This window comes from Magallana gigas, chromosome 4 (assembly GCF_963853765.1).
Source record: "Magallana gigas chromosome 4, xbMagGiga1.1, whole genome shotgun sequence".
Classification (NCBI taxonomy): Eukaryota; Metazoa; Mollusca; class Bivalvia; order Ostreida; family Ostreidae; genus Magallana; species Magallana gigas.
Genome location: NC_088856.1, coordinates 22,166,493 through 22,179,992, shown reverse-complemented (window position 1 = coordinate 22,179,992; position 13,500 = coordinate 22,166,493). Strand labels below are relative to the sequence as shown.

Here is a 13,500-nt window from a genome sequence, read left to right as displayed (position 1 = left end):
GAAGATAAAATTAGAAAAAAAAAACATGTACATGTATTTTTTTGTGTAATAAGAAAAAATAAAATATTAATGTTTAAGATAACTTTATATCGTTCTGTATGACTTCCACAAAGTATTCAATAATTATTATATTTACTGATAACATCAAGGTAATAGTAACTCCCCTTTGTTTCTAAGGTCAATTTATCTCATTGGTGCAATGCTACAAATGTGAAGTAAGCATTTTGATTCTTGAAATTTTTAACAAAATCTTTGTGATATTGTTTTTTCACTTTGAATATGTCCTACATATAGGGTATCTTTACGATATTATGATTAAAAAAAAACTATGTCGCAATTTTGTTCAGGATTACAGTTAAATTAACTGGAGCATTTGGCTCGAATGGAGTTCGAATATATAAATTGATATAAGCATGATGCTGTGTGTTGCATTTTATACATGCATAACAGATATGTGAAAGACGTTACAGAGAATTGCATTTTACTATCTTTAGAAATGGAAGAGTTTGTGCAAGATAAAAAAAAGAATTTAACCTCTGAACATTCAAAAATGATTAACTGTAAGTAATGATTTGACACAAAACCTTTTTCATTCAAATGTTGAATCATGTTCTCATGCACTTGTTACTTCATTTTATGCTCTATGTACATATTTTGTGAATATTTTACCGTACTATGTTACATGTATATAATTATATACACTCCTTTTACATCAAACATGATTGTAAATATGCTTTAGAAAGTAGAAACAAATCAGAAAAAATGTGATCATAAATGTTGCAATAAGATTTCAAATACATGTAATTATAATTCACGTTATATCACCTGTTTAAGTGTTAAATACTCAGTTTCTTAAATTCATTCTTATTATAGAGTTTCCAACTTAATATAGATTGTTAAATAAGCCTCACATGATAACTAATTTTTTTATTTACATATTTCAACCTGTTTTGACATTTTACCTTGCACCTGTGAGCGTTTTCATACGTAAGTTGAACAATGGTTACTAACACTATTTAAAACGATTGTTAAATTTCATTTTTATAAATTTTACTTGTTCTTTGTACTATACATAAACGGTATTAAAGCGGACTATATACCAAAATCTGACAATTTGTAAATGTTATTTTGCAGACGCGGGAATACCAATAAACGTTATTTTGAATGAGCACAACACATTTCACAAGAAATAGGAAATCATTATTATCTTAAATGTACATGTATTCACCATACATTGATCATATAAAAATAAATATGAAAAAAATGATATAAAAATTATATGTTTTAAAATCAGAAAAGCAACATAAAAAAGTAGTCTACCGTTAGATAATCTTTGGGTTTGCTAAAAAAATATCTTAGCAATATAAAAATATAACTCTATATTAAAGAATTAAACTCTATTTTAATAGTTCTACATGTGCATAGATCATCCATTGTGTCTGTTTTCAATTCCATATCGATTTTCATTTTTGTCACTCTAGAAATTTTAAATTAAAAAAAATATTTTCAACTGTTACGTATGCCGATTTTTATTTTTAAAATATCCTATATCATTGTTAAATTCTTCAATTTGTAAAATAAATATGTCAATATTTTGTAACACGTTGCTGAAGGACAACGGACCAAATTCAAGATTCCACACCTTTGCGCAGAAATGTGCGCATGTCCTTTGAATATGACTGTCGTAATCATATACATCAGAACAATAGAAAATAATAAAATTTCCATTCTTCTTAATATATTTTTTGACGCCAAAATATTTTAAGCTGAGAAAAATTAGAAAAATAATAATAATTTCCTCTGTTTGCGAAAAGTCCGCTATATTTCCACGGTTTATAAATCGTAAAACGCCCAAAGGTAGTTTTAGTCTTATAATCTGGTAGATACCTAATTTATACCTTAACCTAACAACATTTATGTTTATAGCACTTGATGTTAAGTCAGACAATAACTAATTAATTCCTTTTTTCAATGATATTTCAGAAGAAAAATGAACCATGCTGTGAACTTTTACACAACCCCTCAAAGAATTAAGGTTGATAACCTATATTTTTTTCTGTTCATCAGTAAGCTAATTGACTTCTTAATTTTATAATTTAATAAGAGTAAAAAATCTATTGCAGAATTTTTAAAATGTCAGTTTTTATACCACATCCCCGAAAATTCCAATTACTTTCTATTATATCTGAGGATTTTCGAACCCAGATTTTAAAACGCCCCCAGAAAAATATTAAAACTCGATGATCATGTATTTTTTTTTACAGATTTTCATTAACTGATTAATATTATATAAAAAATTTGAATAAAAAATCTACATGCATTGTAGAAATGAATTAGGTCCGCCGTCCTTAAAAGAAGATCTTACGTTAATCATGATTGTATTACTAAATAATGCGCATCAACATTTCGCATTTTTATGACAAATGTTGTAGGCTTACATTTAATCATAGATTTATGTTCAAATGACCTGATCTATATTACTTAAAATTTTGTGATGACTTGTTTTAATTTCAGGTGATGTTGAAAAAAAAATAATGAATGCAAAGTGGTAACGAATTAAAAAAAAAAACCAACGTTTGATATGTTATTGTGGAAGGCTTTGGTTTGAAAATGATAATGAAAAGAAATTGTAACAGACTTTGATTGAACGTGATATATGCAGCGTACATAAACTGTAACGAAATATCTCATTCAAAAGTCAGAGGAAGATTATTATCTATATAAATTGTAACGTTTTAAAGGACTAAGTGCGGTTTTATGCAATTTTTGCCCCCCAAAATCAAAGTTTCAGAGAGAGCTTTAAAATAAGGTGAAAGATAGTTAAAATCATATTGGAAATGAAGGTGTAAAAGGTTATCACCACAGTGACGTCATAATGTAGAAATGACGTCATGAATATTGCATTATTTTGATAAATTGATGTTTTGTAGCAAAATATGGGTGTTTTCCGATGGTTTTGCGACTGGGAAACATCGAGTGCAGGCTTGCTCAAGTACCATTTTTTAGTATGATATGTATAACTATCTGAAGAAAAACATATGTTAAAATCGCACTTGAGCAGACCTGCGCTCTATATTTCCGAATGCAAAATATAGAGCAAAAATGAGAATATCTTCATTTGTTTGCAAATTTGCGGGAATTAGGTCATTTAAGTGACGTCATAGATGAACAGCGAGTGAGCAATGATGACTAAAATCAAGATAAAAGTTATAGGCATCCTCTTTACAATGATTTGTGAAGATTTCATTTTTATACGATACTATTTAAAAATTGGTTGAGATCGGGGGCAGATATTTGACCATACCGCACATAGTCCTTTGTTTAATCTGTATTTTTCAACGGCAGAATGGATATTCTTTAAGCAGGAAATAAACCAAACAAGGAACGAGTACTAATTTGTACGGTCTCCATAATTATATGCTTATTTTTGCAACTTATTAACTGATGTGTAGATATGTTACACGGTTTGGGTTTTAAGTACAAATATGTAGTTTTGTTGGTTTGGAATATAGGTGTTTTCAGCTGCCCAAACAAGTATGTAGATATGTATATTTCTTGTGACATTTTTTTCTTACAAATTGCATTAGTTTTTTTTTTAATCAAGTTGTCATTGTGAATCTTTATTTTTAATATTTTCATTTCTTTAACATTAAAGATATGCTAAAGATGGTTCAGAAAAATGCATTTTCAATTTCTTTCCAAATGGATCTTTTTGTCAAGGTATTTATTTTTTTTCCCGTTGATATATCTAAAGTACGTGTTAACGAGTTTTTTAGATTATATAATGAAATATTTGAAGTGTTTTTGCTGAGAATACATTTTTTTTAGAATGTCCCGCTGGGTACTATGGAAATAACTGTTCCATGCTGTGTATCCCACCTGCTTATGGGTGTTCGTGTACTCAACGATGTGACTGCCCAATATGTCATTACATTGTAGGATGTATCTTTACTTCAAAATCAACGGTTACTGATCCAGGTAATACATGTAATTAAACGGATAATTATCATTGATCAATGCCTTTTTTACTACTTAATTATACTAATATAAAGGTGCCTAGGAGGAGTAAGCATCCTCTACTGACCGCTCACACCCGCCGTTCGCCCAATTTCATATCGGTAAAAATGTCGTTACCGGGAAAAATTTAATTTTGGGAAAATATCATGATCTTGAGAAAGAGAGAAAAATCCGTGAACAATTCGGTATTAAAGCAATTTTTCAGAGCAGAGCAATAACCGACTTTTGGAAAACCCCAAACTGTAGTACATGTAGCAGGATTCCATTTATTAGTAAAGATAACATTGCTGATATATATATGTGTAACAATATTTTTGATATAAAATTAATATGTTAAAAAAAATATCAAAATTATATACATTGTTATAACATGTATGTAATCTAACATTAAAATATGTCACTTTTATTTTTCACTGCTGATAAAGTTGAGTTTTGTTAATTTCATATATACTACATCTTTTTTTTTACAACTTTTTGAGCCAATTGTGTAAAAAGGTTCATCTGCATGTATGTCAATCTATTTTATTGACCCTAAAATGATTCTAGAATTTAGTTATTCTTAGTGTTCTTATAAAACAGGAGTACAATATCACATGACATATTTTTTTTAAAAATAAAAGTGGCAACAACTTAGCGTAAATAAATCTATATTTACAGAATACACAGCTGGGGGAAGTGCAGAACCACAAAAAACTATGAACTCTCGAAGTGTTTCCACCAACAACTTGATTATCACTTTAATTGGAGTTGTGATCACACTTGCCATACTTTTCTCGATATCACATGCTTTACGCAAACATTGTTCTTCAGAATATGTCAATGGAATATGTAACAAAAATGTCGAGGAAGATTTCCAAGAAAAAGAGTCTGTTTATCATGAAATGGATTAGACGCGCATTTCAAAAGGCTGAAGATATGTACTATTTTTTTTCAACAAAATTTCGCAACAATGAATATTGTGCCAGATGAATCACTATGTTTGCAATCAATTTTGTTACAATAATAAAAATAGTTATGATGACGGATATTTTTGAAATCTTTGCCAACATCAAATGAAAAGACTCTGACAAAAGAATTATGATTAAATAGAGTAAAACTACCAACAATACTCAATTAATTTTATGTCAAATTTATTCTGTTAAGTAGATAGTTTATATGGAATATAAATCATAAATCGGTTTCAAAGCGTTTAACTATGCCATTTTTTTTTATCATTTTTTATAAGAAAAGGCAGTTATATTTCATATTAAATCATATAATCTCTTTGGTATGATATTTTCTGAACTAAATTCGGTTTACCTTAGATTGAAATCATTTGCGCCATATCTGTACTAAAAATATTCATATCTAAGAGAGGGATTCGTATAACCCTTTTGGCTTTTTTCCAAATTTATGCCAAATACATGTACATGCTATTGTAAAATATCAATAAATATCAACAAATATTGTTTAAACTAATATGCATTTGAGATATCTATTTTTGGAAATGACTTCATAATACACCATTAGTGCTTATTTGCATAACATCTGAATTATTACATGAAATTTATTAAACTGTAATAAAGTAAAAGAAATAATGACATTCTGATATTATGTTTTAATGGCGTAAAATTGTTACTTTAAATAGAAAATAACAAGCCTGCGCCAGACATTAATGCCCGCCGGTTTATGTGTCGGGAGTTGGGTAATCCCTTAGCACACGGGAAACATGTACATGTAATTATGAATTGATTAGGAAACTAGATTTTTTTATTGAATAACAGTGATTTTGACAGCTATTTTAGCTTTTATTTTGTTTTGACATTTGTATTACTTAATTTTTTTCTATTTATGTCTTGTTTTTAAAGTAGGTAAAAGTACAATGTTAATCAAATTCGAAGAATTGATCATGTTGTATATGTATGAAGAGCAAAATCACATTTATTCATTTGACGTTTGATATAAATTACATAAACTGAACCATTTCCAAAAGGTGAATTAACGAATAGTCTAGCACTCTTTAGTCCAAAATACTAACAAACCGCTGTTAAGGAGGCTGGATGGACCATCACACTGCCTATAAATTTTAAATATGATTTGTTTAGCTATTAGCTATTTGCTACAAAGTAAAACAAATATATGCTTTACCTTAAGTTTCAAATCTATTGTTTTATAATTGTTATAATTGAGTTCTTCTTTTAAAGAATATCTGTAGAGTCTATTACAATGGACAAGAAAATCGAGCCAAATAATGTGTAAATTGTAAAGATATTCTTCATTTTGTTTTGCCCTAGGGCTACTTCCTCAATGTTTTCAATCACGCACATTTTTTATAATCGTATTATGGATTGACATTATTCATTTCCTTGTTCACATTCATAATTTTGGGTAAAGAAATTCCTTTGCGATAATATATATCATTTCAAATTTGCATTTATCCGATTTATTCATTTTGTAGTTTCTAAATCTAACATTTAGTAGATTTACACTTCCAATTTTCTATATTACTCTAATCGTTTATAAGTTAGTTGGTATATCGACATATAATAACTTATAGAAACATTTGTACATAAGACATATGGGTTTGTGATTTTTTATCCAAGTACTGTAGATCTTATACACAACGATAAATCAATTTATGACTTGTTTTAATTACCAAAAGATGTAACGATGACCTCTTTGTGTCTAATGAAACACATAGGACATCTCTCAGAACAAGGGATCAGTTACACTAGTAGTGGCATGGTAAACATTCCTTAAATACGAAGATTGTCTCAAATTACCGTAGACTGAGCTCATAACCTTAAAACTATCGCACATACACTTAACTGTTTCGGTCGCTTGGTATTGCTATTGTTAATTATTATCTCTAATCAAAAATGTGTTACTTAATTTTTTCAATAGACAATAGACAATAATTTTTAGAATCTTAGTTATGCACCCAGCGGCGCAATGTACGACGTAAAAAAATAAATTACAGCCACGACATTTTTGTTGAATCAGCACGTGATTGAAATGAAATCAAAGCATTTGCGGGTTTATAGCATTTTACTAAGGTTATCATTCTAATTTTGAAATGTGATTGGATAAAAAAGAAAATAATTAGAATGTTAAAGAGGCTATATTTTTGTCGTTAATCAGGAAACAAACGTTGGTATACAAAGAACTGTCCTGTAAGGCCTCCAATTCGAAAGTTATTTAAAGGGAAATGTTCCTACTCTATTTCAAAATATTCTCCGTTATGATCAATGCACTTGTAATGTCTACATGTATCAATTCACTTTTGATACACATTTTGAAACCATGCCTGATCAAATCGAGTGAGTATTCGTAAAATCTCTCGTTTCAATTCCTTCAAATCCGAAAATCGTTGACCCCTTAGCTCAGCCTTCTATGGTGGCATATATATTCCACCAGGTCACTTGTCATTATGTCGACTTTTCAGATCTTGATGTCGACTTGTCAGATAATTATGTTGACTTGTCAGTTCTTTAAGTCGACTTGTCACTTATTCACGTATTCAAAAATTTAACACTTTAACCTTTCCACGCCACATTTAAGCCATCCAGTTGAAATAATATTTTCTGACATGTCAACATAATCATCTTTTAAGTCTACATAATTATCGGACAAGTCAACATAATTATTTGACAAGACGACATAACATCTGACAAGTCAACATCATCACTGTGGAATCATTAGATTTAGTGGTGGCTCAAATTTCGTGGAATTCGTGGGTACCTCTTATCCGCAAACAAACATCCTCCACGAATGAATAAATTAAGGCAATATAGTTTAATTTCCTTTTGTAGGTATACAACAAAAAACACGAATTTACGTCCCCACGAACCTTTAAAATTTAAGCAATCAACGAAAATTGGCTCCCACGAATTTTAATAATTCCACAGTATCCGACAAGTCGACTTATAATATGAATGATAATTTTCTTTAAACTAGTGGCCATATTATTTTTTCTGTCAGATAATTATGTAACTTGTCAGATTTTTATGTCGACTTGTCAAAAATTATGTCAATTTGTCTGATCTTTATGTCGACCTGTCAGATATTATGATGCCAAATTAATGGCAGTAAGTGGCACTAACACGTTTTAACAACAAAATACTGAGTTTCTAGTAAATTTGGTTATTTTCTGACATGTCAACATAAAGATCTGACAAGCTGACATAAATATCTGACAAGTCGACATAATCATTTGACAAGTCGACATACTTATCTGACAAGTGGTGGCAGATCTATGCCACCATAGCCTTCAAACAAGGAATCGGAGTAAAATCCATATCGGTGCCAAGTCTGGACTGTTTGGTGGGACGCTGACTCTGCTGAATCAGAGCAAGTCGATTTCTAGTTTTGTCTGCTCTGCTGTGTGGTTTGGTACATTATCCTTCTGGTAAATTATATTTTCCTTTTTTGCAGCCAGTATCGCCAATATCGGTCTTGATTTCTAAGTGCATGCATAAAAAGGTCCTGTCGCACAACCTTGGAGCAATAGACAGCACTAACAGTTTGTCATGTGGGAACAGCATGGGTAAGAATCATGCCATGTCTGTCAATAAACATGATGAATATACTTTTACCGACAGATTTTGAGACTCTTGCCTTGTTTGGTGGAGAAGTTCTCGTTGTTTCAAAACACTTGACTCTCGCTTTCCCTCTGGGTCATAGAATTTAGCCAAGTTTTTGTCTGTCTATATGATACGTCCATACCATTTTCTCGACCTGATTCAAGGCAGCAAAGGACTTCCCGGGGACACAAAACTCCTCGTTGCTTTTCTTTTTCTTTCAAAAGTCGAGGAACCCAGCGTGCGCGAACCCTTTGCATCCTTAAATTCTCAGAGAGAATGCAATGAATAGATGATTTGCCTATCCCCAACATTTCTTCCATCCCCACACTGTCCGACGTCAGTCATAACAAAAAGTGTCATTTCTTATTTTTACTAGGCCGCCATTTAAAAAAATATCTCTGTTTCCCCTACCCGACCCTAAATTTTGAAGTTCGGTAGGTAGGTATTTACTAAGTAAATTTAAGCATAATTGTTTTTTAGGTAAGTATAATTGAAAAAAAAAACCCATTATAAATTAAAAATGAAAAAAAAGCAATTAATTCTTAAATTCAATACAAATTTAAAAGAAATATATATATATTGTTTATTTTAAATTTTAGCATGTTTGATTCAATGACTAGATGTGCCTGAATATTTTGTATGTTGGTGGACATGTTAATCAAAATATTAATAGATAAATATTATTTTAATGATACTGAACATACTTCAAAGAACCAATCAATTTTTAATAATTGGTTTCTGAAATGTATCAAAGTATACTAAAACAATAACTTAAGGTAATGTAATAAATGTAAATGTTTGTGAAGTCGTATTATATTATTCTACAATATCAAGTTTACACAAAACCACTGCACTTGCAGATAATATCCCTCTTTGACGAGGAAATAAGTGTCTATACAAACAAATAATCACCTAAATTTGAAACATAATGCCAGGGAGGAGGAAAATATTTAGATAATAAAGATTCTTATAAACTGACCCAATTTTATTTTAATTATAGTCACTACCAAAACCAACTCTTTTGTTTAAGTCCACTTGAATTTATCGAATGTAAGAGAACTTTTTAGATTTTTCACAACATAAAGAGTCTTTCATAGCATTGGCACCAATCCACTTTTTGGAAGACTTATTTCTTTTTACCTGAAAAGTAGGAAGTAGTTTGAGACATCAGGGAGGCTGTCGTTATTTGTATAGCATAACCTAGAGGAATGGTGATTTACACAGATTGAACCTTAATTAAAATTGGATTAGAATTTAAGCAAGTTAATAAAAATTAAAAAAAACTTATACAAGTTTTAAAAACTTATCCAATATACTAACTTAAATTTATCTGATGTATTCATATATTTTATAGATAAAATATTTTGTAATTGTGTTAGTAAAATGACAAATAAAATCAGAATCTGTACTTCTGTGTATTTTGAAGGAATTAGTCCAATCATTTGACCAAATGACAACCGTCGTGAAGAGGATCATTTAAACTTTTAGGATAACTGTAAACAGGTAGATTTATGATTAGGGCTAACAAAATGATTGTAAAACAAAAAATGTTAGTCTCCTTAAAACAATTTTGAGAAAAATTTGCTTTCATAAATCTCTATTTAATGTGGTAAGATTTAGCTGTAGATATTTAATAGATTTATAACACAATTTGTCCTTTTTGTGAATTGCCCAGTTCCAGTAATTAGTATTTTTCAGATATATGAGCAAATGCACGACAGTGTTAATTATGTTTACAATGATACTCATGTATACTTTTTTCATATCAAACAAATAATTCATTTTATTACCAACTGCCCATAAAACTAAAACAAAATCTACATTTATAATACACGATTGATTTGCGATTTTCAGCGCTGTAAATGTGTAATTTGTTATATACAATAAGATGATAAGATAATATTACTAAGTACATGAAAAAAATGACAATACCAAACTGTCGACCATAAGTATATTACATGTACAAGTATATTATTTTTTAATAAGGAAATTTAACTCACCTTAATGCGGCTGTGTTATAATATACTGAGACGACACATACATGTACCAACATCTTTATTTCGTAGAGGATTCCTTGATTTAGCTGTAGATATTAAATAGATTTATAACACAATTTGTCCTTTTTGTGAATTGCGCAGTTCCAGCAATTAGTATTTTTCAGATATTTGAGCAAATGCACGACAGTGTTAATTATGTTTACAATGATAATCATGTATACTTTTTTCATATCAAACAAATAATTCATTTTATTACCAACTGCCCATAAAACTTAAACAAAATCTACATTTATAATACACGATTGATTTGCGATTTTCAGCGCTGTAAATGTGTAATTTGTTATATACAATAAGATGATAAGATTATATTATTAAGTACATGAAAAAAATGACAATACCAAACTGTCGACCATAAGTATATTACATGTACAAGTATATTATTTTTGAATAAGGAAATTTAACTCACGTTGATGCGGCTGTGTTATAATATAATGAGACGACACATACATGTACCAACATCGTTATTTCGTAGAGGATTCCTTGACCACATCCACAATTTGTTTTAGGTCACCAATGCGTTTTTAAATTGTATAATATTTATAATTATCTAAAATGTACGAAAGCAATAAGTATCCTTTTAGCTGATATATAGATTACGTGTAATAACGCAAAAGGCATTATAAAGGCTTTTGGAAAGACGTTGTCACGCGAAAAAGGCGTTCTTTCTTAAAAGGGTTATAATGTCTTTTTTCTACGGACATGTATTGGCGTTACCCTTTTATTTTATAACTAATACATTGATATACCTTTCATCGTCTTACCAACATATAAATCAGATTCATAAACATAAATATTATGTATATTTTATTCATATGGTATTGCATACATACACTTAGAAAGAGTGTTTGATAAAGAACGATAACAATCCATACATAACAGTTATATCGACATGAACATGTTTCATGTTTTGGATATACATTCCATCTTACTCTAAATCTAGTTTTAATCTGCAGACTACATGTAACATTGACACAAACTGTAGAATCATCAAGTTTGTGTTGGCTCAATTTTGATAAATTCCCTAGATCAAAAAATAAATAATAGGAAATTGCATCAATTTATCAATCATACAAAAAATTCCAGAACATTCTGAGCAAATTCAACTAAGAAAAGAAAAATATTTCACAAATCAGTCTTTTAAAGCGAGGGTGGGTTTATATTCAATTAAATTGCTTCGAGTTCGATCAGTAGTTGGGAAAACAGAAAAAAAATACAATAAGCCATATCGAGAGAAAACTTTGTCTAAGAGGCTGGAAAATAAACAAATTACTCTTAACCATATATACGCGCATAAGAACTACCCTAAAAATGACATGATTAGTTTAGATATAAACAATTATTTAATAAAGAAAAATCCTATTAATATAGATTTGCCATTTGAATGTTAATTTTCCTAAATATTTACGCAAACCTTTACACAAACTTCTTGCAAAAGAGTTTTATAGAGTGTGATTAATTGACCAAAATTATCAACCATTCCCCCTCCCCCCCGAAAAACTGAAACAGAACAAGTGTACACCCTATCCGCCCTCCTATTTTTCCACGTTAAAGTGTTTTAGACGCCTTTAGGATGGGCGTCATAATGCCTTTATTAAAGGCGTTATAACTTTTTAAGCATTAATTACGCCATTTGAAAAGGCGTTATAACACATTTATTTGCATTGTACCCCCTTTTGGAAAGGTGTCATAATTACTTTAAGAAAACACATTTTTAAAAGGCGTTATATTGTCTTTATTCGTGTAATAAAGACTTTGATTTAATTTTCAGTTACATAAAATACCCTCCCGGCGCAACTCTTGTTTATTTGTATTTTAATATGTACAAATCAGAGATTACAAACTGGTATGCTTGCTTATTTGTTAGAGACTACCAAAATGATACATGTAACAGCGTTAGACGTCAATTCTTTTTATACAACAAACGTTAACAATATATTTGTGTTTCCCTGAATAGTGTAGGTCTGGACTTGTTTTGATTATCATCCTCTCTTTTGTCAAGATAATGACTATAAATGAATAAGTGTTTATATTTTTTTGTTAATTCATGCATCCACTGAGTTACTTTATAATAATGTTTAAAAGACGTTTAAGTTTGAGAAGAAGTAATGGACGCACAATAATATTTTCATAGGGAGATCATGCGAGGGTTTAGAAATGTTCGTCCTAATGTACAAAAAATGTCATTAATATTTCTTTTAAAAAATATATGGATAATAACTACGGTTTTTTTTTTCTTTTGAATGGTGGTTACTCAAAACAAATTTGAATTTATCAGTCCAGGAAATAAATAAAGGCAGGAATACTATTCTGTTATTTTTCATGATATTTATGATCACTTGCATGTATGCACGTTGGTATCACAGACTGATGTGTAGAGATGTTATATGATTTTGAAAGTAAATATTACTATGGGGTTTTCTTTTTTCGGATTATTGGTGCTATCAGTTGCTCAAGAAAGTACGTACACGTGTATCATATATTCTTATTATACGTAAATATTTTGGCATAAATGAAGCTGACATTTACATTGATTTAAACATGAAATTTACATACATTTTTATGATATTTTATGACAGATATTATGTTACAGACGACATTGCGGATTGCAATTACAATTTCTTTAGAAATGGAAGTTTTTGTCAAGGTATTTTGTGTTTTAACTTTTCTTTTGATTAAATAGTTTTGAAGTACGTAATGCTACTTGTATATTTTTTCATCAAACATTGCAGTTTTTCTTGAAAAATATATACTTCATTTTTAGAATGTCCAGCTGTGTATTTTGGAATGAACTGTTGAATGATGTGCACCCCTCCTGCTTATGGGTGTTCTTGTACTCAGCAATGAAACTGCCCAGTATGCCACTT

General features: G+C 29.7%; 1 long non-coding RNA gene across 1 annotated transcript; it reads left to right on the top strand.

Moving 5' to 3' along the window:
* Positions 1-3,386: 3,386 nt before the first annotated feature.
* On the top strand, positions 3,387-5,444 carry LOC117682608 (uncharacterized). Its single transcript, XR_010713658.1, has 4 exons — positions 3,387-3,534; positions 3,656-3,720; positions 3,829-3,978; positions 4,675-5,444. It is a non-coding gene; the product is annotated as an uncharacterized lncRNA (long non-coding RNA).
* Positions 5,445-13,500: the final 8,056 nt, after the last annotated feature.